The sequence below is a fragment of the Panthera tigris genome, chromosome F3 (genome assembly GCF_018350195.1).
Source record: "Panthera tigris isolate Pti1 chromosome F3, P.tigris_Pti1_mat1.1, whole genome shotgun sequence".
NCBI lineage: Eukaryota > Metazoa > Chordata > Mammalia > Carnivora > Felidae > Panthera > Panthera tigris.
The window spans coordinates 15,751,360-15,777,904 of record NC_056678.1 but is presented as its reverse complement, the minus strand read 5'-3'; the positions used below and the strand labels follow the sequence as shown (position 1 = coordinate 15,777,904).

Sequence of the window (26,545 nt, the reverse complement as noted above, 5' to 3'; positions counted from 1 at the left end):
TCATCTACTAGATTCTAAACTTCTACATGATGATGGCAAGGATTTATTTATTAAACAGGATTAATCTTCTGTATCTTTCTTAACAGCATGCGGGTGGGCACTCAGTAAATACTGTTTAGTGCTCCACATTAATCCAGTTGGAGAACATGTTTCAGACCACTTGGATCCTAGGAGAGCAGCTGGGGAAGGTGACTGTTGGTAAGCTTGAGACTGACAAGGGGATCTCAGCCCTTCCCTCAGCCTTGTGCAGGTCCTCACCCTGGGGCTCTGGGCTAGGGAAGACTCTGGCTTTGCTTCTTCACTCTTGCTGGGTGAGAAGAGCTGGATCTGAGAGGCTCCCTTGCAGGTCACAGTCATTCTGGCACATCTAGGAGATTTGCCTGCATCCAAGGCATTGGTTGGGGAAGCTGAGGGTAGCTTGCATTTGTCTAGAGCAGGGTTTCTCAACCTCAGCACTATTGGCTTTTGGGCCAGATAGATAATTTTCTGGTGTGAGGGGCTGTCCTGTATATTGTAGGATGTTTGGCAGTATCTTTGGCCTTGACCTGCTAGATGCCAGGTAGCATCTGCACACTTAGTTGTGACAATCAAAAATGTCTCCAGATATTGGCAAATGTACCCTGGGGAGCAAAAGCATTTGAGAACCACTGATCTCGGGCTTTGTTTTTTCACAAAGAAAATTCACCGATGTGATCACATTGTGAATCAGGAAGGAACTTGTTCTTTTATCTATTTTTTTAATGTTGTTTTTTAAAGTTTATTTTTGAGAGAGAGAGAGAGCGCGAGCTGGGGAGGGGCAGAGAGACACAGAATCTGAAGCAGGCTTCAGGCTTAGAGCTGTCAGCACAGAGCCTGAGGCGGGGCTCAAATCCATGAATCTTGAGATCATGACCTGGGCTGAAGTCGGACACTCAACCAGCTGAGCCACCCAGGCACCCCTCTTACCTATTTTACACAGTTCGTCTAATGGCAGGAAAAGAAATAGAACTCACATCTTCTGACTTCAAGCTTACAGGTCTTTCTCTTTTATATCTCCAAGGGAGATAAGAAAGACCACTAGGAATGAATGACGAAAGGAGAGAGTAAATTGACCCCACCCTGGAGGAGATGTCATTTTTGAGCTGAAGAATGAAAATCCTTATTAAATTACAAGTTTCGACAAAGGGATACCATTAACCACTTTGCTATTTTCAGAACCCGTTTCTTAATTTTATTTGGTGACCTTTCAGTTTGCCCTTTTGAAAGGGAAGACGTTTAGATTTCCTTTCATAAGGAGCTAGTTTTATTTTTGACTGCAGGATTTCCAAAACTTCCAAACCTTTTAAGAGGAGAGGTAAGGTCCTAATAATACTTGTTCACTTCCTCTTGAAGATGCGTCATCGTGATAACATTGTGTGTGCTGCCTTGGCAGTGGTGGTTTCCAGGAAACCCAAAATACAGTACTGCCCTTCAGAACAGAAGTTTGTGCTAATTGTTATTGAGACTAGATTGGAAAACTAGAAGTACTAAAATAAGCATCTGAAAGGCAACCCATTTCTGAGACTCTGTTAATTATTTTGCCCTCTGGGTTTTGAAAAGAGAAAATGTAGTGTGTCTTTTTAAAGTGGGGTGTGAAAGGAAAGAGCCTGAATCTGCTAGGTAGGGGTAAGAGTAGATCTAAACTTAAGATTTTAGTTAAATTCTTCGCCTTGGAAATACAATTCAACTATGACTAGGTACCAGACTTTAACTCACCATATTGAAAGCATGTTGTAATCAGTGATCATTATGATTAGTCAGGGTTTACTTTTCACCGCCACTGTTCCAGGAGCTCGACTTTCAAAGGGAGGCAGTGTGCTGAGGCACAGAGCATGGCTCGAAGGTCTGTCACAATCTGGCTTTTCTCTATGTGTGAAAATGCCTTGGCCTTTTCTAGACGGTTGACCTTATGCAAATTAGGTAGCCTCTTTGAGCCTCAGCTTCCTCATTTGTAAAATGAGGTAATAATATCAACTCTTGTATTTTGGTTAATGACATCAGCTTTTGTGAAGACTAAATGAAAAAAATTGTGTAAAAGCTTAGTTCGTGTTCAATTAGTATTTAATGTTGATAATTTTTGATCACATTTTACAAATTACATAATAATATGTGATTGATATTGTTAATTAATACCACATATTAACATCATGTGATGCAAAATGAAAATCATGTGAAAGAATAATTAACATCAGTATTAATGATTGATTATTATTATAATTGATAATTATTTTTAGGTATGCTGAATTGGTTTTGAACAGTTATGAATATTCCTGATCAACAAGGTGGGTTGGTGTTTCAGGGTTTCCATAATTTTCTCCAAATTTGGTTTATTTATTTATTTATTTATTTTGTATTTTTATTTTGACAGTTTCATTTTTGAAAGTGCTAGTCTTATTCTTCTATATCCTAAACAAATCCCATGGACGGGGGCAATGTGTAGATGTGAAATAAATGTCATTAAAAGATGATGAATAGAATGTGTGCAACACTGGTTACACTTGTTTTGGGAAAGCTATCTGGCTTGCACATGATGATGGCATTTTTGAGGAAGTGCAGAACTAACTTGTAAGTCTGGGATAGTTCAGCAAAATGCTCCTACTAGCTTGCTTTCTCCTTCCCCCTCCCACACTCCCTCCCTCTCTCTCTTTTCTTTCTTCCCTTCTTTCCTTCCTTCCTCTTTTCCTCCCTCCTTCTCCCTCTCTCTCCTTCTCTCTTTCTTTCTTTCTTTCTTTCTTCTTTCTTTCTCCTTCTGTAAAGACAAATGCCTCATGGTGAAAACACATGTTTTCCTTTTGAAATTTCTTAGTAGTAATACAGAATGCTGCTTTCCAGATAATAGGTCCTAGGGTACTGCTTGGCATTGGTCCCAATACTTGCTTGTTGAACTAAACGAGTTGCTCAAATTACATCAAATTTGCTACAGCTGTGAAATTTGATTTTTCACTTGTTTGAAAGGGGAAAAATCCCCCAAAGTTATACTTTAAAAGACAATTTTATTTAACTTTGTTTCATTTTTCTATTGTTTTTGCATTTTATACATTGTTATGATGGCATCAGACTCTATTTTCACTGTGCTTTTTAAAACTGTTATAGCATAAGCATTTTTTGTAGTTTTTTTTAAGCATAGTTTTAGGATGCATAATAGTTCCTTTAGTAAATAGCCTATACTTTATACAACTGTTTACCTGTTATTAGACACTTATGTTGTTTTCCAATATTTTAATTGCTATAAAAATGTTCTGGTGAACATCTTTACATCTAAGGCATTTTTCTTTTTGGTATTTCACAGTCTTTCCTCAAAAATAGCTTTCTGTACATGTAATTACTAAGTCAAAGGGCACAAGACATATTTAATAAATATTAATATTTAATATTAATATTTAATACTAAGGCACATATATTAATGTTTATTTATTTTTGAGAGAGAGAGAGAGAGAGTGTGAGCTGGGGAGGGGCAGGGAGAAAGGGAGACACAGAATCCTGGAGTGGGCTCCAGGCTCTGAGCTGTCAGCACAGGGCCCAATGTGGGACTCAAACTCACGGACTTCAACTCACGAACTGGGAGTGATCATGACCTGAGCTGAAGTCAGACGCTCAATCACCTGAGCCATTCAGGCACCCCTAAGGCACAAAATATTTTAAGTCTCTTCATTCATATAGCCAGATTGGTTTCTGAAAGGTTTTTAACAGCTTTGTATACAAATTCTTGTTTCCTTACCCTTGCCAGAATTGGATATTCCCATTAAAGTTTTTTGATATGTCAAAATATATCTCAATATTTAATATACATATTTTTAGATACTGATGAGGCTGAAATGTGAAAAATATATTTTGTTAGTTATTGAATTTCTCTGTGAATTTTTTTTTCATTTTAATTTAATTTATTATTATTATTATTTTGAGAGAGAGAGAGCAGAGGAGGGGGGCAGAGGGAGAGAGAGAGAGAGACAGACAGGGAGAGAATCTTAAGGAGGCTCCAAGATTAGTGTGGAACCTGATGAGGGGGCTTGATTCCACAACCCTGGGATCATGACCTAAGCTGAAATCAAGAGTCAGATGCTCAACCAACTGAGCCAGGTGTCCCATCTGTGAATTTTCTATTCTCTTCTGCTTCTCTGAACTTGAGAATGACTGCTTTGCTCTGCCCTACAGTGACCTAACAGCTTTAGGACTGAATTGTTCAGGAAGGAAGGGAAAGGGAGGAGGAAGGGGAATGGCTTTCCATTGTTTTAAAATGAGTAATCAACCTCATATTGATGCTTCTAGTCTTAGTGATTGATACATTTTAGAATGACTCTTTAAACCATTGTAATATGTTTTACATGTCTGATTTGAAAATTGAAATTTATGAAAATCTGTATTTAACAAATAGCCAACCAATTCTCCAACTACCATGTATTGGAGTAATCTTTTTCTTTTCCAGTGATTTGTGATCCTTCATTAAAAAAACTGTGTGTGTTCGGCCCCTGGGTGGCTCAGTCAAATAGGTGTCCGACTCTTGGTTTCAGCTCACGTCATGAGGATCTCACAGTTTGTGAGATTGAGCCCAGCTTTGGGCTCTGTTGCTAACAGTGTGAAGCCTGCCCAAGATTCTTTCTCTCTCCCTCTCTCTCTGCCCTTCCTCACTCATTCTCTCTCTCTCTCTCTCTCTCTCTCTCACACACACACACACACACACACTTTAAAAAGAAAATAAAATCAGTTTTGAAAAAAAGATATGCTTAAATATTTCTTGTATTTTGTTGCTATTATGGATGGAATACTTTCTTCCATTCTAGTTGCTTACTTTTAAAGATTATATTTTAATTACATATGTAATTATTAACTACATCTCCTAGAAAAAATAAAGTGTTATTCTGCATAAGGCTAAAAAGTCCCCATGATCATCTTTGATCCTAGCACCTGCAGCAGAGGTACAGAGTTACCAGATGGCCACACAGGTTCAACCTGGATCATATTTTGGTGTGATGCTATCATACAGATATCATCCATGGATTTTCCTATGCATTTACATCATATACATGTCCGTGGGGAACATATATAATATCGTTTTGTGTAAACTTGTGTGTAACAAAATATATTATACTGTATCATCCAGTCACTTACTCTTTTTTCTCCATGATTTCTCTTGGAGACTTTTCTATGCCAATACTTAGAAACTACCTCATTCTTTTAAACTGCTTAGCAGATAGGTTGTGATTTACTTTGTCATTTTCCTGTGTGTGGAGGTTAGTTTGCTTCCAAGTTTTGTTATTTTAAAACACCCCAAGGAGCCTTCAGGTACAGCCCTCTTTTGCACAGGTAGAGTGGTTTCTATAGATACATCCTTTGAAGGAGTCTTCCTGGATCACAGAATGTACATTTAAACACATTCATAGATGTGCCAAATTATTCTCCAAAGTAGCCAGTAGTGTATATAAGATTACCCATTTCTTCATACCACTGATAACACTTAAGAATATCAAACAAATCAATTGTGGCTAATCTGGTAGGTGACATAGCAATCATATTGTTGTTTTAATTAGTCTATTTAAAATTTTTGGCTATCAGTGAAAATTGAACATCTTTACCTGTTTACTGTTTGTATTTCTTCTTCTATGACTTGCCTATTCATATCCTGGACGCGTTTTTCACTTGGTATGTTCATCTTTTCTTTTTTTTTTTTAATTTTTAAAAATGTTTTTATTTTTAAGACAGAGAGAGGCAGAGCATGAGTGGGGATGGGGCAGAGAGAGAGGGAGACACAGAATCCAAAGCAGGCTCCAGGCTCTGAGCTGTCAGTACAGAGCCCGACGTGGGGCTCAAACTCACGAACTGTGAGATCATGACCTGAGCCAAAGTCGGACGCTCAACCGACTGAGCCACCTGGGCACCCCTCACATTTTCTTATTATATTATGGTTCTTATGTACTCTGGATCTTTTGTCTGTAAATTTTTTGTTTATGGTAACTTTTACCATACAGGTTTTAATTTGAATTTAGTCAAGTTTATCTACTTTTTGAATTTTGCTTTTTATATCTTTTTAAAAAGGCCCTCATGACTATAAAGTCCTGAAAATATTCTATTTTTTCTTTTAAAATTTTTACTATTTTGACTTTCATGCTCAGTGCAGAGCTCAACTCAGGTTTAAACTCATGACCATGAGTTCAAGACCGGAGCTGAGATCAAAAGTCAGGCACTTAACTGACTGAGCCACCCAGGTGCCCCTCATGACAACTTGTATGAGGGAGGCATCATTGTCATTTTTTAAAATGTTTGTTTATTTATTTAAAGAGCAAGAGAGCAAGGGAGAGGCAGAGAGAGAGGAGAGAGAATCCCAAGCAGAAGACATGAATAGATACTTTTCCAAAGACATCCAGATGGCCAACAGATACATGAAAAGATGCTCAACATCACTCATCGTCAGGGAAATACAAATCAAAACTACACTGAGATACCACCTCACACCAGTAAGAATGGCTAAAATGAAAAACTCAGGAAACAACAGATGCTGGCAAGGATGTGGAGAAATGGAAACCCTCCTGCACTGTTGGTGGGAATGCAAACTGGTGCGGCCACTCTGGAAAACAGTGTGGAGGTTCCTCAAAAAATAAAGAATAGAACTATCCTATGACCCAGCAATTGCACTACTGGGAATTTATCCAAAGGATTCAGGAGTGCTGATTCATAGGGGCACATGTATCCCAATGTTTATAGCAGCACTTTCAACAATAGCCAAATTATGGAAAGAGCCTAAATGTCCATCAACTGATGAATGGATAGAGAAGATGTGGTTTATATATACAATGGAATACTACTTGACAATGAGAAAGAATGAAATCCTTCCATTTGTAGCAATGTGGATGGAACTGGAAGGTATTATGCTAAGTGAAATAAGTTAGTCAAAGAGAGATATCATATGTTTTCACTTGTATGTGTAACTTGAGAAACTTAACAGAAGACCATGGGGGAAGGGAAGGGGAAAAAATAGTTTCAAACAGGGAGGCAAACCATAGAGACTCTTAAATACAGAGACCAAACTGAGGGTTAATGGGGGGGTGGGGAGAGGAGAAAATGGGTTATGGGCATTGAGGAGGGCACTTGTTAAGATGAGCACTGGGTGTTTTATGTAAGTGATGAATCATGGGAATCTACTCCCAAAACCAAAAGCACACTGTATATACTATATGTTAGCCAACTTGACAATAAATTATATTAAAAAAAATTTTTTTAAAGTATTCATGTGTAGGATTGGGGCGCCTAGGTGGCTCAGTTGGTTAAGTATCTGACTCCTGGTTTCAGCTCAGGTCATGATCTCAGTTCATGAGTTCAAGCCCTGTGTTGGGCTCCATTTTGCCAGTGTGGAGCCTGCTTGGGATTCTCTCTCTCCCTCTCTCTCTCTCTGCCCCTCCCCTGCTCATGCTCTCTCTCTCTCTCTCTCTCTGTCAAAATAAATAAATTAAAAAAAAAAACTTTAAAAAGGTATTCATGTGTAGGATTTAAAGCAATGAAAATAGCTAATGTGTGTTTAATATGAGGCAGATATTGTTCCCTGTGTTTTATGTGTACTCATTTAAGTTTCAGGACTTTTTTTCTCTCTCTTTAAAAAAAAGTTTTTTTAAATGTTTATTTTTGAAGGAGAGGGAGAGAGACAGAGCATGAGCTGGGGTGGGGCAGAGAGAGAGGGAGACACAGAATCTGAAGTGGGCTCCAGGCTCTGAGATGTCAGCAGAGAGCCCAATGCGGGGCTTAAACTCACTGAGATCATGACCTGAGCCGAATTTGGATGCTTAACCAACCTAGCCACCCAGACACCCCTTTTTTTTTCCTTTTTTAAAGTAGGCTTCATGTTTGGTGCATGAAATCATGACTCCAGGCTTGAACTCATGACTGTGAGATCAAGACCTGAGCTGAGATCAAGAGTCAGGCACTTGACTGAGCCACCCAGGTGCCCTTCATGACAACTTTTATGAAGTAGGCGTCACTGTATGTTTTTAAATGTTTGTTTGTTTGTTTGTTTGTTTGTTTAGAGAGCAAGAGAGCAGGGGAGAGGCAGAGAGAGAGGAGAGAGAATTTCAAGCAGGATTCACACTTAGTGCAGAGCCTGATGTGGGGCTCTATCTCTCCCATCACGACTGTGAGACCATGACCTGAGCTGAAATTGAGTCAGACACTTAATCACCTGAGCCACCCAGGCACCCCACCATTGTCATTTTTGTTTAAAAACCAAGAAAGCTGAGGAACAGGAAAATTAAGTAAGTTATCCAAATTCACACAGCTAGAATGTGATTGAGGCTGTCTGGGAACTCTCTTCAGTGTGATTTCAGAGGTCATATTAACTATTCCACAGCCTCTCTTTATACTGGGTACTGCTTGAGCAGCCTTGAGAGGTTGAAGGTCCTAGCAATGCAATAACAAAAGATAAATAAAAGGCATAAGGATTAGAAAGGAAGAAGTGGAACTTTTTCTCAGAAAATATAAAATTGCCTTGTCTCAAAAGAACCTACAGATAAACTTGCCATTTATATATTTAAAATGTACAAATTTAGCAAACTTTATGGATACAAAAGTAAATTAAAATTGTATATGCTAGGACATAAAACTTTAGGACATAAAACTTTAAAAATACTATTTGTAGTGACATCAAACAACAAAAGTAACAACAATAACAAATGCCTAGAAATAACATTCTTGATTGAAATTAAATTTTTTTTTTAACGTTTATTTATTTTTGAGCCAGAGAGAGACACAGCATGAACGGGGGAGGGGCAGAGAGAGAGGGAGACACAGAATCGGAAGCAGGATCCAGGCTCTGAGCCATCAGCCCAGAGCCCGATGCGGGGCTCGAACTTGCGGACCGCGAGATCGTGACCTGAGATGAAGTCGGGCGCTCAACCGACTGAGCCACCCAGGCGCCCCTTGATTGAAATTAAAGAAGGCAATAAATGAAAAAATATACCATGGTCATGAACTAGAGGACTTAATATTGTTAAAATGCAGTTCTTCCCAGATTGATTTACAGATTCAATGCAATTGAAACAGATTTTTTTAGTTAGATTCCATTTATTTATTTATTTATAAATGTTTACTTATTTTTTGAGAGGGAGAGGGACAGAGTGTGAACAGAGGAGGGGCAGAGACAGAGGGAGACACAGAATCGGAAGCAGGCTCCAGGCTCTGAGCCATCAGCACAGAGCCTGATGCAGGGCTCAAACTCACAAACTGCGAGATCATGACCTGAGCTCAAGCCGTATGCTCAACCAACTGAGACACCGAGGTGCCCCTAGTAAGATTTGAAATGAATTTTGATAACTTGATTCTCAAACTCATATGGAAATGCAAAAATGCTGAGAAGAGCTAAGACAATCTTGACAAAGACCAAATTTGGGGGACTTTAACTGCTAGGCATCAAGACTTATTAATAAAGCTATAGTAACTAAAATAATAGACAAATTGATATATAGAATAGAATATAGGATCTAGAAACAGACCCTCATGCAGTCATCTGATTTAGGAAGAGTACTACTACAGTGACATGAAGAAATGATGATCTTTTACTTAAATGGTGCAATTGAAAAACCTGGACCCTCTACTTCACATCATGTTCTGCTTATCTGTCACTGCATAATAAACACCCCAAACTGTAGTGGCCTAAAACAACAGTTATTTTATCATAATTCAATTTTGTGTGCCAGGAATTTGGGTAAGGTTTATTTGGGTAATTCTTCTGCTCAATGTGGTGTTAATATTGGTGGTATTCAGCTGGTGGATGGAATGATCCGGAGGGTCCATGATGACTTTACTCACCTATCTGGCCCCTCAGTGGGTTCTGATAGGTTGGAAATCTAGGCTCAGCTGGGACTATTAATTAAAACATATACTTGTCTTCTCCAGCATGGTGTTCTCAAATAATTGGGCCTATAAGGTGGCAGCCCAAAGCTTCCTGAGTGTTCCAAGAGGCCAAGATTAAAGCTGTAAGGCTTTTTCTAACCAGCCTCAGAAGTCTCAGAATGATATGTATGCCACATTCTATTGGTCATGTAAGTCACTAAGGCTAGCCCAGAATCACAGGGGTGGCATCTAGACTTGGCCTCTCAATGAGAAGTTCAGCAAAGAATTTGGGCCATCTTTATCATTCTAGGTGGATCATAGACCTAAAGGTGAAATATAAAACAAGGCTTTTTAGGAGAAAGCATGGGAGAAAAATCTGTATGACCTTAGGAGTAGGGAAAGATTTCTTAACACAGAAAGCATTAGAACTACTCAATCAATAAGACAGATAATTCCATACAATGTTGGTTAAAGGTGACTTAAACAGGATATATAAATGGCCATAAGAATATGAAAATGTGCTCAACATCACTAGTTATTGGGTAAATGCAAATTAAAACCACAAATCCACCCACCAGAATGGCTAATACTAAAAGGATTGACAATTCCAAGTGTTAACAAGGATGTGAGGCAATTAGAATTCTTACACACTGCTGACAGAATTGTAAACTGATACATCCACTTACAAAAAATGAACATATGCATATCTCGTGACCTAGAAAATCCACTCTCAGAGGTATACTCATCAATAATAAATGCATATGCTCACCAAGAAAATGTAACAATGTTCACAGTATATGACCTTTATTAAAAAAATTGGGAAACAACCCAGATGTCCATCGACAGTAAAATTATAAATTAATTGTGGTATATTAATGCAATTTTTGTTATAATACTAATAAAAATAGAACAAATTATAGCTACCATATGACAAGGTAGATGAACATTATAGATTTAATGGTGAGCAAACGAAGCCAAGAACAAAAAAGCACATACTGTAAGATTCCATTATGGGGAGCTCAATAAAGGCAAAATTAATCATGGTGACAAATCAGAATAATGATTCCATCTGGGGTATATTGACTGGGAGGGAACCATCTGAGTTGGTGCAATTATCCTGTGTTATGATCTGTTGGGGAACACTCATACGTTGAGCTCTGCATATAAAGTTTGTGCCCTTTTCTCTACATACATCAATAAAAAAGTTAAAAATTTTCAAGTAAAAGCTTAACTGAAAAAAGGCATGTACTATGCAAATGCTCTAAGACACAGGATGTTTCCAGTCTGTCTACATACCCGTTCATAACTGCTATGGTCTGAATATATGGTCCCTCCAAAACTCATATGTTGAAAACCTAATACTCCAGGTAATGGTATTAGGAGACAGGGTCTTTGGGAGGTGATTAGGTGGCAAGGACAGATCTCTCATGAAGGAGATTAGTTCCCTTATAAAAGTGGCCCCAGAAAGCTAGCTTGTCTTTCCACCATGCGAGCTTACTAGAGAATTCTGTGATCCAGAAGAGGACACTCATCTTTGCACCATGATCTTGGACTTTCAGCCTCCAGAACTGTGAGCAATAAATTTCTGTCATTTATAAGGCATCCAGTCTGTGGTATTTTGTTACGCCAGCCTGAATCGACCAAGACAATAATCATACCTGGAGAGGCCCATTAAAAGATTGGATTCACAATATGAAATTTAAGAAATTTTGTATGTTTAGAAATACTTTAATGAGTAAATGTAACAACAATAAAGATCATTCGCAAGTTTGCTATAAACTCCCAATCTCCCTCTCTGAAAGTCTGAGAGGAACGATCTTCAGTGTGGTTAGGGAGAGAGCCTCCAGCCTGGTCTGATCTAGTGTATGGTCCTGTTTTCTTTGCCCGATTTGGATTTGGATTCTGCTCATTCCTTTCTTCCTGTCATGTTTTTAATGTTCCCTACCGTGGATGTTAGGAACATGTGATTCCTTGCTAGACCCATCTCCATTCTCTGCTTAGAAATGTGGCTCCTTCCACCAAGCCCCGCACAATGCACCTGTTTGCATGATATGTCAACCTGGAAGTATCTGTGTTCTAGTACTGCTCCCCAAATCTTTCCAAGCTGGGCCCTCTGAATTCACTCCTTCACCTAACAAAGCCAGTGTGTTTATTCACCGTGAGCAGGGCTCTTAAAACAATTTTGGAAGCCCTATGTCATTTCAGATTTATTAAAATGTTTTCATAGCCATATAACATTTTTTTTGCTATAAATTTTTTTGAAAGGATTTTTTTGCTTTCTAAATAACTTAGCTGCAAGTAACTTCCTTAAAATACCACAGGGTGTGATTTCTTGCCAATATTGGGAAGTGATAAAATGTAACTTAAAAGTAGATTTCAAATATGACTTTTTAAAGTATTTTATTTATTTTATTTATTTTTGAGAGAGAGAGAGAGAGATAATGGGGGAGAAGAGCAGAGTGGGAGAGAGAGAATCTCAAGCAGGCTCCGCGCTCAGTGCAGAGCCTGATATGGGGCTTGATCTCATGACAGTGAGATCATGACCTGAGCTGAAATTAAGAGTTGGACACTCAACCAACTGAGCCACTCAGGTGCCCCTCAAATATAATGATTTTAAAATCAACACTAAATTTGGGGCACCTGGGTGGCTCAATCAGCTGAGTGTCCAACTCTTGATTTCGGCTCAGGGCACGATCCCAGGGTCATGGGATTGAGCCATGTGTCAGGCTATGTGCTGAGCATACAGCCTGTTTAGGATTCTCTTTCTCTGTCCCTATGCCCCTCTCCACCTCTCTCTGTATCTCTAAAAAAATTTTTTTAATCAACACTAAATTTAATAATTAGTAAAATAATTTAACTTATAATTAATCATTAATTTGATAATCAATGCTTTATATTTTTATTAAAAATTTTTTGGGGTGCCTGGGTGGCTCAGTCAGTTAAGCGGCCGACTTCGGCTCAGGTCATGATCTCGCGGTCCGTGGGGTCGAGCCCCGCGTCAGGCTCTGTGCTCACAGCCCAGAGCCTGGAGCCTGTTTCAGATTCTGTGTCTCCCTCTCTCTGACCCTCCCCCGTTCATGCTCTGTCTCTCTGTCTCAAAAATAAATAAACGTTAAAAAAAAAAATTTAAAAAAAAATTTTTTTAGTTGACACACAATGTTACATTAGTTTCAGGTGTACAACATAGTGATTATGTTGTACATTATGCTGTGCTTACTACAAGTATAGCTGTCATGTCACCATACAATGCTATTACAATATCATTGACTATATTCCCTATGCTGTATTTTTATTCCTGTGATTTATTCATTCCATAACTGGAAGTCTTTATCTCCCACTCCCCTTCACCCATTTTGCCCATTCCCCAACACTCCCTTCCCTCTGACAACCATCAGTTTGTTCTCTGTATTTTTAGGTCTGATTCTGCATTTTGTTTTTTAGACTCTGAATATGGGGAAAGTCATATGGTATTTGTATTTCTCAATCTGACTTACTTCAATTAGCATTATACCTTCTAGGCCCATTGGTGGTGTCCCAAATGGCAAGATCTCATCCTTTTTCATGGCTGCATGATGTTCCTGTGTGTGTGCATGTGTGTGTGTGTGTGTGTGTGTGTGTGCGTGTGTATCACATATTCTTTACCCATTCATCTATTTTTAATTTTTTTTAATGTTTATTTATTTTTGAGAGAGAGAGAGAGAGAGAGAGTGTGAGTGGAGGAGGGGCAGAGAAAGAGGGAGACACAGAATCCAAAGCAGGCTCCAGGCTCTGAGCTGTCAGCACAGAGCCCGATGTGGGGCTCAAACTCATGAATTGTGAGATCATGACCTGAGCCAAAGTCGGATGCTCAACTGACTGACCCACCCAGGTGCCCCTTTACCCATTCATCTATTGATAGACACTTAGAGTGCTTCCATGTCTTGGCTATTGTAAATAATGCTGCTATAAATATAGGGGTGCAAATGTTTTTTCAAATTAGTGTTTTCATTTTCTTTGGGTACATACCCAGTACTGGAATTACTGGATCAAAAGGTATTTCTTTTTTTAATATTTTGAGGAGACTCCATACTGTTTTCCACAGTGGCTGCACCAACAGTTCATGAGGGTTGCCTTTCCCCCACATCCTTGCCAAAACTTGTTATTTCTTATCTTTTTTATTTTAGCCATTCTGACAGTTGTGATATCTCATTGTAGTTTTGACTTGTATTTCCCTGACAATGAATGACATTGAGCATCTTTTCATGTGTCTGTTGAGCATCTGCACATCTTCTATGGAAAAATGTCTCTTCAGGTCCTCTGCCCATTTTTAAATCAGATTATTTCTTCTTTTTTTTAAAATTTTTTTTAATGTTTATTTTTGAGAGAGAGAGAGACAGAGCGCGAGCAGAGGAGGTGCAGAGAGAGAGGGAGACACAGAATCTGAAGCAGGCTCCATGCTCTGAGCTGTCAGCACAGAGCCCGACGCGTGGCTCAAACTCACAGACTGTGAGATCATGACCTGAGCTGAAGTCGGACGCTCAACCGACTGAGCCACCCAGGCACCCCTAGATCAGATTATAAAAGAAGCCTGATTGTGTAGTTTCCATGCAAGTTCTCTTTCTGTGTATCTGTTCTCTTCTGTAATTGGTCTGCTCTTAGTTGTGCCAGTAGGAGGAGGGTTTCAGAATTTGTTTTCACTGAAAGAATCATTTCCTAATTAGAGTCAAAGCAGCAAAGGAAGCCTCCATTGAGTTGAGACACAAACGCCCGTGTTGGTTAAAGCATTAAACATACTCTCTCCTTGTCACTAGCCCTGCATAAGAATCAGGATAGAGATGTCACTGTACAATTTAACCATTTTGTGATGGATATAATGTCATGAATATCAGGTTTTTAAAAATATTTTTATTTATATTTGAGAGAAAGAGACAGCACGAGTGGGGGTGGGGGCAGAGAGAAAGGGAGACAAAGAATCCGAAGCAGGCTCCAGGCAGCACAGAGCCCAAAGCGGGGCTCGAACTCCTGAACCATGAGATCATGACCTGAGCCGAAGTTGGACGCTTAACCGACTGAGCCACCCAGGTGCCCCATGAGTATCAGTTTATGGTGAATATCATATCTCAAAAGTGGTCCATGGACTGGGGCTGGGCCACCACTATCAGTAGCCAACAAATAAGAACAGAAAATGAGAATATTTAGAACATTATAAGGGCAATTTGAGAGAGTAATTTTATTCTGTGGAAAGTAATAATAAGAAGTTGGGCTGTTTTTTAAGTTATTTTGTTTAGTAACTTATTTTTATTATATTTTTCAAAGGTATTAGATCATGATGGGCTAGGGAAAAAAGGTCCTTTGCCACAGATGGTATGAGAAACACAGATGTACACCACACTTAAATATAGTTAAGTTCTTGACACACACTTATTTCAACAAATAAATTAATCATCATGTGGTTTTGGCCATAAACGATAAGTTTCCTTCTAGATATTGAATTTCTCATTTGAAAAAGCCCTCTGTTCTGAAACGTCTCATGTTATGTGTGGTAATGAAGAAATTCCTCTGAGTGCAAAGATTTTTAGAGAAAACTGATACAATCTTGATAAGCTATTCAGTGACAAACTATATGTTTAAGTAGAAGTACCTTCTTGCCCTTGCCCTTGAAAATTGCCAAAGAATCAGTGTGAACGCCAAAAGCAGATTCTCTTTCATCATGAGCCTGTACAATGTACAGTACACTTGGGTGATACATATATATATATATATATATATACACATTTTTTTGCCTTCACATATGTGAATATGATTTCATGGAGTTTTCCAAATCCTTAGTAATCTTTTCCTAAAGCAATAGACTGTGGTTAAATGCAAATAGGTGAATAACTCTGCCATGATATTTTTTATTTGATATTCTTTTTTTCTTGATGACAAGACTTTTTACATTTAAAGTTTACATTTGGGGCGCCTGGGTGGCTCAGTCGGTTAAGCATCCGACTTCGGCTCAGGTCATGATCTCATGGTCTGTGAGTTCGAGCCCCGCGTCGGGCTGTGTGCTGACAGCTCAGAGCCTGAGTCTGCTTTGGATTCTGTGTCTCCCTCTCTCTCTTACCCTCCCCCGTTCATACTCTGTCTCTCTCTGTCTCAAAAATAAATAAAAAAAAAATAAAGTTTACATTTAAAGGTGATTAGACTTTTTTTAAAAAAAAATTTTTTTTTAATGTTTATTTATTTTTGAGACAGAGAGAGACAGAGCATGAATGGGGGAGGGGCAGAGAGAGAGGGAGACAGAATCGGAAGCAGGCCCCAGGCTCTGAGCCATCAGCCCAGAGCCTGATGCGGGGCTCTAACTCACGAACCGTGAGATCGTGACCTGAGCTGAAGTTGGACGCTCAACCGACTGAGCCACCCAGGCGCCCCTAAAGGTGATTAGACTTTTATGCTATAAGAAATATGAATGGAACATTTAATTTATTAAAGCAACTTTTATGGGGATTGAGATAGAGAGGGATTGAAATGCCACATTAATTTTTAAAATCTTTTTACCATTTATTTCCATGCATGTGACTACAGTATATTGAATTTTCAAATATGCTAATTGACCCATTTCAGCAAGTACCCAGGCTGGCCAGAGGTTTTGTTTATCTAAATATTCACGGTTTTAAATAACAACTGAAAGGCACAGAGATGACTTAATCATATATAAAAGATGGAAAACAAGATCATCAACCTCTAACGACCTTGTTTTTGTTCTCATCCCTCATCTTTCATGATCTTTCTCCATTGTTAGATACTGTTGACCACTTCTGTCGGCACTGGGTTGATTCAATCTGCTACCTGCTTCTCCTCATCACCACCTGCCCCGCTCCGTTCTCCTGTCACTTAAGTGTGGGCGTAGCTCATGTCTGGTGCTCAGCCTTCTTCTTGATTGTACCTCACGTGGGAGAGTGTGGCTTTGACTATCAGATGAATGGCTCCTAGAAGGGAATGATGTCTTTCAGCTCTCTCTCTTCCATGTTTCTGTCTACAAATTCAGCATTACAGCATGGCACATGGAATACTGAAATGTTCCCAGTGATCAAATATTAAATAATTCAGCTAATGATTTTCTTCTTTCAATAGTGACAGAGTCTCTATTTTTTGCTTCCCAGACTCTTTGTAGCTAACTTGAAACAAAGCAGAAATGACAGAGGGGAAAAAACCCCACAATTTCTCTTGTTAAAATTAAAATTAAAACTGCCAGTTATTTTAACAGCAAAAGATGGGTTTATTCAGGAATGAAAGAGAATTGCAATCTGGGACAAACAGGCTGTCATAAAACTGTAGGCAAGTCTGGCGGACAAAGGAGAGATACGCTTTTTTAAGAAGAAAGGGGGCATGTTGAGAAGGCTGTTATGAACTAAAAGTCCATTGCTGTAAACTAAGAGTTTGAAGTGTGGTGGCTTCTCATTGACTGAGCTGTTGTAGGGGTGGGGAGATGGGGGTGGGTGGTGGAGTAGGGAATGAGGAAAGTATCTCTTCTTCTGGCTGGAATAGTAGAGTTGTATCCATGTACAAGGTCAAGTCTGGGCAAGGTCAAATTTGGCTCTTCCTGTTGGGTCTGTAATTGACTATGATTGTAGTTCATGAGAGCTCCCCCTGCTGAAACTTCCTGACTCCATTTTAATGAGGTTTCCTACTACTAATTTTCACTTTCTCAAGGAGCTTAAATTCCAGTAGTGCATGCACAGAATGAAATAAGTTCTATATCAGAAGTATGCACAATGGACGTGCTGTGGGAACACAGAGTAGAAAGTTGGATACAATCAAATGGTGGGCATTAAGGCTGAGGAAAGTGTAGGTGGGGGCAATAGCATATACAGCCTAATGGAGACTTAGCAAGTGTTCTTTTGGTTCAACAGTCTGAGAAATGAATCAAAATTAAGAGCTCAAGAATGGGAAGAAGGATGTAAAGCAAAAATCAGTAAGCAGACAGGCCAGTAAATTTTAGAGTTGTTACTAAGATTATAACACAATGAAAATGTAAACAATATTTCTTAGAAGATAAGATATATAAAGTAAGAAAAAACAGAATAATTGTTTGGATCAGAGAGCTCAGTTAAAACTAGTAAGATAGGTAGGGGAGAGGTTGTCATATTTCACAGGGGGAAATCATGATTGATTTTTATACAGAAATATGGGTTCAGATGTATTTATTATGATAACTATTATGTCAAGATGACAATAGTATAAATAGGGCTTATGACCAGTAAGTTCTAGAAAACAAGAAAAAGCTAATACAAGTCAATGCAGCAAAAGATAAGATTATAAAGAAGGGAAATAGCAAGAAGTATAAAAATAGAAAGCATACAAGATGATATACTAAGCACATTGCTTACAATAATTAATATGAGTGCTCCAAATGTCCCTATTATAAGACTAAGACTCCTAGGCTGGCCTTCAAACGCAAAATCCAAATATTGCTATTTACATACTACAGATACACTTAAACCTGAATGACCAGATAGTTCAGAATAAGGACATTTAGCTTCCACGCTAAAAAGTGTGTGTAATATGTGAAGAGAAAAGATATGCTTTCTGTGATTAATGAAAATTGACAAGTTTTCAAGAGAAGTATTGATAGTCTATAAAAATGTGCTGAATTCTAGGAGAGATTATCTAAAGGGAGTATGGTCTTTTAAAAGAAAGAAAAACCCAGAGAAGATCAAAAGTGAGATAACTTCTTGAAAATCAGATCAGTCTTGTACCTTCTTAGAAAACTTAAGATCTATGAGAGAGATGCTAAAATATGCTGTCTCAATGAACGTGTTACTGCTTCAGAGACACAAAATTAGAGGTATTTTTGCATGAGATCTGATGTTCCAAAGTGATTCTGAAGTAAAGTGGGCATGGTACACACATAGTTGAAAACAAAACTCAATTTTCCGATGAATGAGTGAGTTGCTAATAACTAAAAATGTTAAAAGGTTTTATCTTGTGTTCCTAATGAATTCTTTATTGTCTTTGAATTTTCTATTAACATGCTAAGTATTCAAAATATCTGTATTTAGGAAATCACATAAAATTGAAGGCAATGGCTCTCTCCTCCGCCCATCGAAGATGCCAAAAGGAAAGAAGGCTAAGGGGAAGAAGGTGGCCCTGGCCCCTGCTGTTGTGAAGAAGCAGGAGGCCAAGAAGGTGGTCAATCCCCTGTTTGAGAAAAGGCCCAAGAATTTTGGCATTAGACAGGACATCCAGCCCAAAAGGGACCTTACCTGCTCTGTCAAATGGCCCCACTACCTCCGGCTGCAGTGGCAAAGGGCTATTCTCTATCAGTGTCTGCCTCCCAGATTAACAAGTTCACCCAGTTCTTGGACCACCAAACATCTCTCAGCTGCTTAAGCTGGCCCACAGGAAGAGACCAGAGAAAAAGGAAGAGAAGAAGCAGAGATCGTTGGCCTGGGCTGAGAAGAAAGCTGCCAGCAAAGGGGATGTCCCCACTAAGAGGCCTCCTGCCCTTCAAGCTGTGGTTAACGCTGTCACCACCTTGATGGAAAACAAGAAGGCTCAGCTGGTGGTGATTGCATATGGTGTGGATCCCATTGAGCTGGCTGTCTTCCTGCTTGCCCTGTGTCGTAATATGGGGGTTCCCTGTGGCATCATACAGGGGAAGACTAGGCTGGGGCATCTGGTTCACTGGAAGACCTGCACCACTGTCACCTTCACACAAATTAACTCAGAAGACAAAAGGGTTCTGGCTAAGCTGGTGGAAGCCAGCAGGGCCAGTGACAATGACAGATATGATGAGATAGCCTGTCACTGGGGAGGCAACATCAGGGTCCAAAGTCAGTAGCTCGCATTGCCAAGTCGGAGAAGGCAAAGGCTAAAGGTCACCAAACTGGGCTAAGTGGACGCTGTTGAGTTTTCTGCACATAAAAGTCATAAAAAGTTGTCTTTCGGCCAATGTCAAAAAAATTGAAGGCAAATGATAAACCAGAAGGAAAAAAAAAAACCTGTATAATAGACAGCAAACGGACACCGCTAAAGTATTCAGCTCTCTCATGTAGAGGGATCCACTTTCTCTTCTTCACAGAATCCCTGCACGGGCCATCAAAGTAGAATTTTCAACCATGTGGTAGAAAAGGAAGAGAATTTCCACCCTAAAATCTGTCCTACTCAAAGCTTCAGTGAGATTGAGATTAAGAGAAGGAATTGATCATGAAGGGGTACCACTTACACAGGCTGACTCTGCTGGTGATTGGGGGCTGAAACTCATGGTTCGTAAGTACCAGCCTGTGTCAGGCTCTGTGCTGACAGCTCAGAGCCTGGAGCCTGCTTTGGATTCTGTGTCTCCTCTCTCTGCCCCTCCCCCACTCACACTCTGTCTATCTTTGTCTCTCAAAAATAAACATTAAAAAAAAAAAAGGAATTTCTTTCTTTATTATTATTATTTTTTTAATTCCTGAGCTAACTTTCAGGACTTGTGCCTTGGAAGAAAGCTAGGCTTACCTGGAGTATATCTCACCTGGAGGAAAGTGTTAATTCCAGCTAAGATGTTGTGGAGTCTTCAAGCCCTGTGCCTGAGGGTCTAGATCCCCCCCTAGGAAGGGGAACTATCTACAAAGCTCATCTTTGTAATTTTGCTGGGGGCCTTGTGAGGATGTGTATTTCAGCCCTTTCTGGGTTCTTTTCTCTTTTAGATCTGCCTACCCCAGAGCCCCGCATGTATTTTAGGGTCCTTTTCTCCTAGGGGAGACATTGTCCCCTGAATTAAGAGGCCTATGGTTTATGCACAGAACTGGGCGGGGGGGGGAGGGGGGGGACCCGTGTGAAGTCTGATTAATTCAGGAGTGAGATACTAGCAGGCATTAGCATTTGGCCTCTAAATTCCCCCAATTATCTTTGTCAGTATGAAAGCTGATAATTTGATTTGATTTCTGTATTTGGAGTCTTTATCTGCCATTTCCTCATGATTAGATTTAGGTTATGCAGTCTTAGCAGACATAACCACATTGTTGAGGTTTTGTCCTCAATACCTCAACAGTATATAATTTGACCTAGCATAAAGTAAATAGTTACTATATCTCACCTTACTCATATTTTTTATGACAAAGAATTTCTCAACTTTTTTTTTTTGAAAAAGTAGTCCAGGAATTGATTTAATAAACAAAATTTGATTTACTTAGCATTTTATGTGTGAGTGTGTTTGTCTCAAAGTTGACGATGAAATGTAAAACAGAAGTCAGGTTGCTCAAGACTGACCATTCCAAGCGGCAAGTAATAAGATGGTGTCCTCAGACCCAGTGAGGATGCTTCATGGAGACATCTGGAGGGTTTTCGTGTGTTCCTTCAAGTCGGAGGGATGCAGGGACTAGCAGCTGACCCACAACCACAGAGTCTAAAGGTGAGCGTCACTGGCCTGAGCTCCACTGACTTGTAGCAGAACAAGGGAAGGTGGCCCTCCTGGAATCCACCACAACTTCTAGCCGCTGGTGTGACAAGGGATGCTTGAACTCCCCATGAACCCGTGAGGCCCCACAGGAGGGAATCCTACTGGGTTGTTCCGAATGGGACTCCACACAAAGGGACTGACCCAATGGAGGGGTGGGCTATAAGAAACCAGTGGCTAAAGAGGAAGTTGTAAGTGGCCAGCTGGAGGAGGCATGGTGTACGTCAAAGGAACTGTAGGCGAGAGATTTCCAGTGATGGAAGTTGTCTCTGAAAAAGCCACAAAACCACTCCAAGAAAGAAAGAATTGACATTTAGAACATCCCTCACAGAGAGGTTATCTCTGCCAGAGTATAACTAGCTGTACTGTAACTGTACTTTTATTTACCCTGACTTCTTTTCACTCACTTTATTCCAATCCCTGAGAGGTCCCAAGGCCTCAGCTAGGGAGTGAAGGAGACGGTAGAATAAGAGGTAGATACGAATCTAAGCACCCCCCTTTTGTTTTTCATTACCAGCTTCCAAGCCTGCAGTAGGCCAGAGCCCCCAGAAGGAAGAAGTTTTAAATTTGATGAGAATAGAATTTTGGTTACTATGCTTAAATAGATTTTTTTAATAGTAGAAGAAGAGATACTATGTTTCATTGACTCTAAGATGCTATTGATGATAAGATGCTCCATTATTTCATATACAACTAAGAAAGGAAAAAAAACAACCCCTCCAATTGTGATTATACGATGACATTAAGACTCAGAGAGGAGATGTTAAAATGGAAAGGTATGCTCATTTTAGGCCAGATAAAATATAGTAGTATTTTACTGTTTGAGAGTGATTGGAAAAACTATGAGGTCTGCTTGAGATTTCATTTAGGGGAGGGTAAATGAATTAATTATGCAGGATTCAAAGGGGGACAGTGGTGATAAAAAGTAAAGTTTATTCCTGCCTGTACCCTACAGTGTCCGACTGGCTCAATAACCTGGTTTAAGAATGTAATTTCTCAATCTAATTTCTAGCACACAAACACACATGAGCTAAAGTTGTCTTTCACAGAAGCCTGAACAGAAAAGAGTATCCAGGTACTTGAAGGCTTGTTTTAAGGTTCACATTCTCCAAATGAAATATGTCTAATCCTGCTCCAGAAGAGAAGAACACACTCCCTGAACACTAGTGTTTGTGCTAAATTTTCTTGGTTGGAGTTAAAATTTGGAATACATAGAAATGATGAAATACTTGAGATGTTCTCATAGTTCACGAGGAATGACAGGAAAGAGTTAGATGTTATGCTCTCATTAACAGAGCTGATAATATGTGGAGGTTCATAGTATTACTAAAATATCATCTGGCCTCCCCACGCCTCAGCTGTCTAGATAAACTAAACCACCCACTTCTAAGGTCTGTAGAAGTCCGAAGAATTTCCTTTTGCTTTCATCAGTTCCTGGAGAATTATGTCTCACAGTCCCCTCAGGCTCTGGTTCTCATGGGCATCCGTCTGGATTTGAAACTGGATTCCTGTGGTGGTTTTAAAATATGTCAATGAATTCTCTGACCCTCCCCTCTTCAAGAGATGATACTTAGTTCCTCTCCCCTTAAGTGTGATTTGGACTAAATGACTTACTTCTAATGAAATACATGTGGTGGATGTGACATTGTGTGACTTCTGAGATTAGGTCATAAGGCTAATTAGGCTTCCTCCTTGCCCTTTCTCTTGCTGTGGAGGGAGTAGCTCCCATGTTGGGAGGATCCTTGAGTAGCCCTCTAGAGAGAGAGGTTGATGTGGTAAGGAATAGAAGCTTGGAAGTGAAAGTCAGTTCTTTGGCAATTTACCAAGAGCAAGGGACATTTTAGAAGGTGAAGGTAAGGTCAGAGTTTGTATTTATAGTTCTGTCAGCGTGATTATACCCAGGCTTAGAGCCAATTTTCCCCAACGATACTTAATACCTTAATAAAGTATATAGAGCAGTAGCTTTAGAAAAATAAAGTATTAATAAAGTATAATACTTAAATCTTTAAAAGAAACTTTTCATTCATGAGCAACTGGGTCTTCTCACCCTTGGGTTTTCCTCATTTTAAACCGTTATCTTCAGCCCACGAGATCTTTCTATATCATTTATCTGATCATGCTGTCCTCCAGTTAAAGAACACATCCATATCCCACCGACTCCTACTGCCTCCAGGATGAAGTCCAAAGTCCTTTACGTGGTTTATAAGCATTCTAAGTACTTCCACGATGTGAGATTGTGGTCACTTCTCCGGCCATGGGATATTGACTTTGAGCCTCATGCAATAAAGATTTTATTTTTCACAAGTTCTGTATGAAGCAGAAGACTCCGTAACCTTTACCTGAAGACCTTTTTTGTTCTAGAAATGAATGCTTATTTTTTTGGTCAGTATTTCTTACATACACGGAATTAGTGGACCAAGTGGCCAAAGCTTCTGGGAAAGAAAGAAATGACTGTTTTCACACCTATATAGTAGGACCTACTAAAACTGTGTGGGAACTTCAAACTGGACAGGAGAATGAAAAAAAAAAAAAAAAACTGGTGGAACAATATGTTCCATCTCTGAAAAGATTGTATTAAATTCCTAAACAAAGACAAAGGAAATAATACTTATGGTATATCCACTACGTAGCTATTGAAAAGAAAAAGGTAGATCTATCTTATTGACTTGAGACACTGTCTATCATAAAGAGTGAGAAAAAATGGTTAGAGAACAGTATGTACAGAATGGTCACAAGCAGGTAAAAGTTTATGCATGCATAAACAAATACAGTGTAGACAGTAACTATGTCAAGCTGTTAATGATGATTGTCTCTGGATTATGAGGCGAGTTTGTGGGGGTACTGTCTATATTATTCACTTCTGAATTTTTAAAAGTGTGTAAAAATGTATCCTTTTATAATTTAAAAAGACAGTTCTGTTTTATAAAGATCAAAGATCACAACTAGAAACTTTAAGTTAACATCTTTGTCTTCACATAGACTCTCATTCAAATCCTCCTAGAATGATGAAAGGTTTGATGTCAGAATTTTTATGTATGTATGTATGTATGTATGTATGTTTATTTAGTTTTGAGAGAAAGAGACAGAGCGTGAGCAGGGGAGGGGCAGAGAGAGGGAGACATAGAATCCGAAGCAGGCTCCAGGCTCTGAGCTGTCAGCACAGAGCCCAACGCGGGGCTGGAACCCACAAACTGCGAGATCCTGACCTGAGCTGAAGTTGGACACTCGACCAACTAAGCCATCCAGGCGCCCTGGTGTCAGGGTTTACACACATCTTGGAACCCTTTCCAAAGGTATCTTTCATTAGCTCATTAGTGACGAAAACACTGTATCTGTTATTAAAGTCTTCCCCGTGGCGAACCTCATGTTGCTCCACATACATTTCCCCCCAGAGTTCAACTGGGAAAAAAAATAAAGAGTTGATAATTCTCCTTTATTTAAAAAATTATTGAGTAATTAAAAATTTTCTTTTTCATAGCATGTTTGTCTCCTCCCAAATTTCTTGCCCTTGATCATTTCTTGGAAGCAACAGGGTGAAAATGAAGTGTGTGGGGTTTGAAATGGGTGGAGCCTGTTGTCTCCATTTACCAGTAGGCTCCCTGTGGGAAAGCCATTCCCTTAAACTCTCTGGACTTCAGTTTCCTCATTTATAAAGTGGGACGAGGGTGACTGAGAGGGTCACAGGAAATGATGAAAGTGAGTGTGGATGAACAATAGCATCTTGCAAATATGCTGCTTGACCCTTTGCTTCCTCCTTCCCCCTTCTCTCCTTGCTCTTTTCTTACCACAGTCCGAAGAACTCTGTACGTATCAGTATCCTTTTCTGGAAAACAGAATGAAAATGATCCCTGCTCTTCTGTACTTCAAAGGCTCGCTTGTGTAAGATCCAGCTGGGCAAATGCGTGTGAAGAATGTGGTAAGGAATAGGGTCTGAATGGCAGCTACATTTGTGTATTTGTATGTTTTTGCCCTATGATGGCTCTACAAGCGGGTTTGTCAGAGAGGACATCGTCCTTTCTATTTTATAGATCAGGATGTGGTTGGGGAGGCTGTGTTGCACACAGTCTCACAGCATTAGAACCCAGACTTCCGGATAATTGAAGGCCATTGTTCATGGGTGTTTGCTTCTGTGAATTAAATGATCTCACCTCTTTTCAGCTTTTCTTTCATTAATTCCACACATCAACATAACCAACAAAGAAAAGCAAATGAATTTTTCTGATGATTTTCTTCTCTGGAGTTTTGCTATGAAAGTGAGGTTGAATTATGTGAGCCCTGAGTCAGCCTAAGCCTGTACCGTGCAGGGAATACAGTGGTAAGTGAGAAGACACAGTTCCTGCCTCCGTGGAATGTGTGTCCTGGGGGGGTTGGGCTGGAGTGAGCGAACTGAAAATAAGTGAGTCAACAAATACATGAAAAAGATAATTTTGGGTAGTGATAAGCACTTCTGAATCAAATCGTAGTGACCTGCAGGGGTGACAGGGTGGTGTGTTGGATGGGGTGTGACCCAGGCTCGAGTGGTCAGAGAAAGATTCTCAAAGGCGATGGGCTCAGAGAGAGCCCTCTCTTCACCCTCGCGTCCCCATTGCCAGTGACTAGACCAGTGCCTTGTAAACAATGTGTGTTCGGTAGATATTGGTTGAATGAATGAATCAGTGAGTGGAGGAGCCATTCCTGCAGAGATCCAGGAGTGTTTGGAAATGCTTTTGTTATACCAGCTAATACAAATAGCTGCTCTTGTTTTGCTCTTATTATGTGCCGGGCAATTAGGCTTAATGATTTGCATTTCTTTAAAACCTGAATCCTCACAATTCAAAGAATTAATTACATTACTACCCGGTTTTTCAGGTAAGGGCTATAATGACATTTGTGGTACAGGGAATGGAATTTTATGTTATAGACTCTTGAATGTTCTTGTTATTCCTTTTAATCTGAAATGCTTTAAAAACAACAACTGTCACATTTTAATTAGTCAAAATGCTAGGAAAGGTGGTGTTCTGATTCATCTAATTTTCTATCGAACACATTTGTTAAAGTTCTATATAAAAATAATAGTTTCGGGTGCCTGGGTGGCTCAGTCGATTAAGTGTTTAACTTCAGCTCATGTAAAGATCTCGCAGCTCGCAGGTTCAAGCCTGGCATCAGGTTCTCTGCTGTCAGCAGGGGGCCTGCTTCAGATCCTCTGTTGCCCTCTCTCTCTGCCCCTGCCCCCGCTTGTGCTTGCTCTCTCTCTCAAAAATAAATAAAACATTAAAAAAAAGAAACTTAAAAAAATAATGGTTTCTCTATCTGTTTCATTCATGTTAGTTATAACTG

At 39.6% G+C, this 26,545-nt stretch overlaps 1 pseudogene; it reads left to right on the top strand.

Annotated features, from left to right (window-relative positions):
- The first annotated feature begins 132 nt into the window (after positions 1-132).
- Positions 133-20,135, top strand: LOC122230434 (annotated as a pseudogene).
- Positions 20,136-26,545: the final 6,410 nt, after the last annotated feature.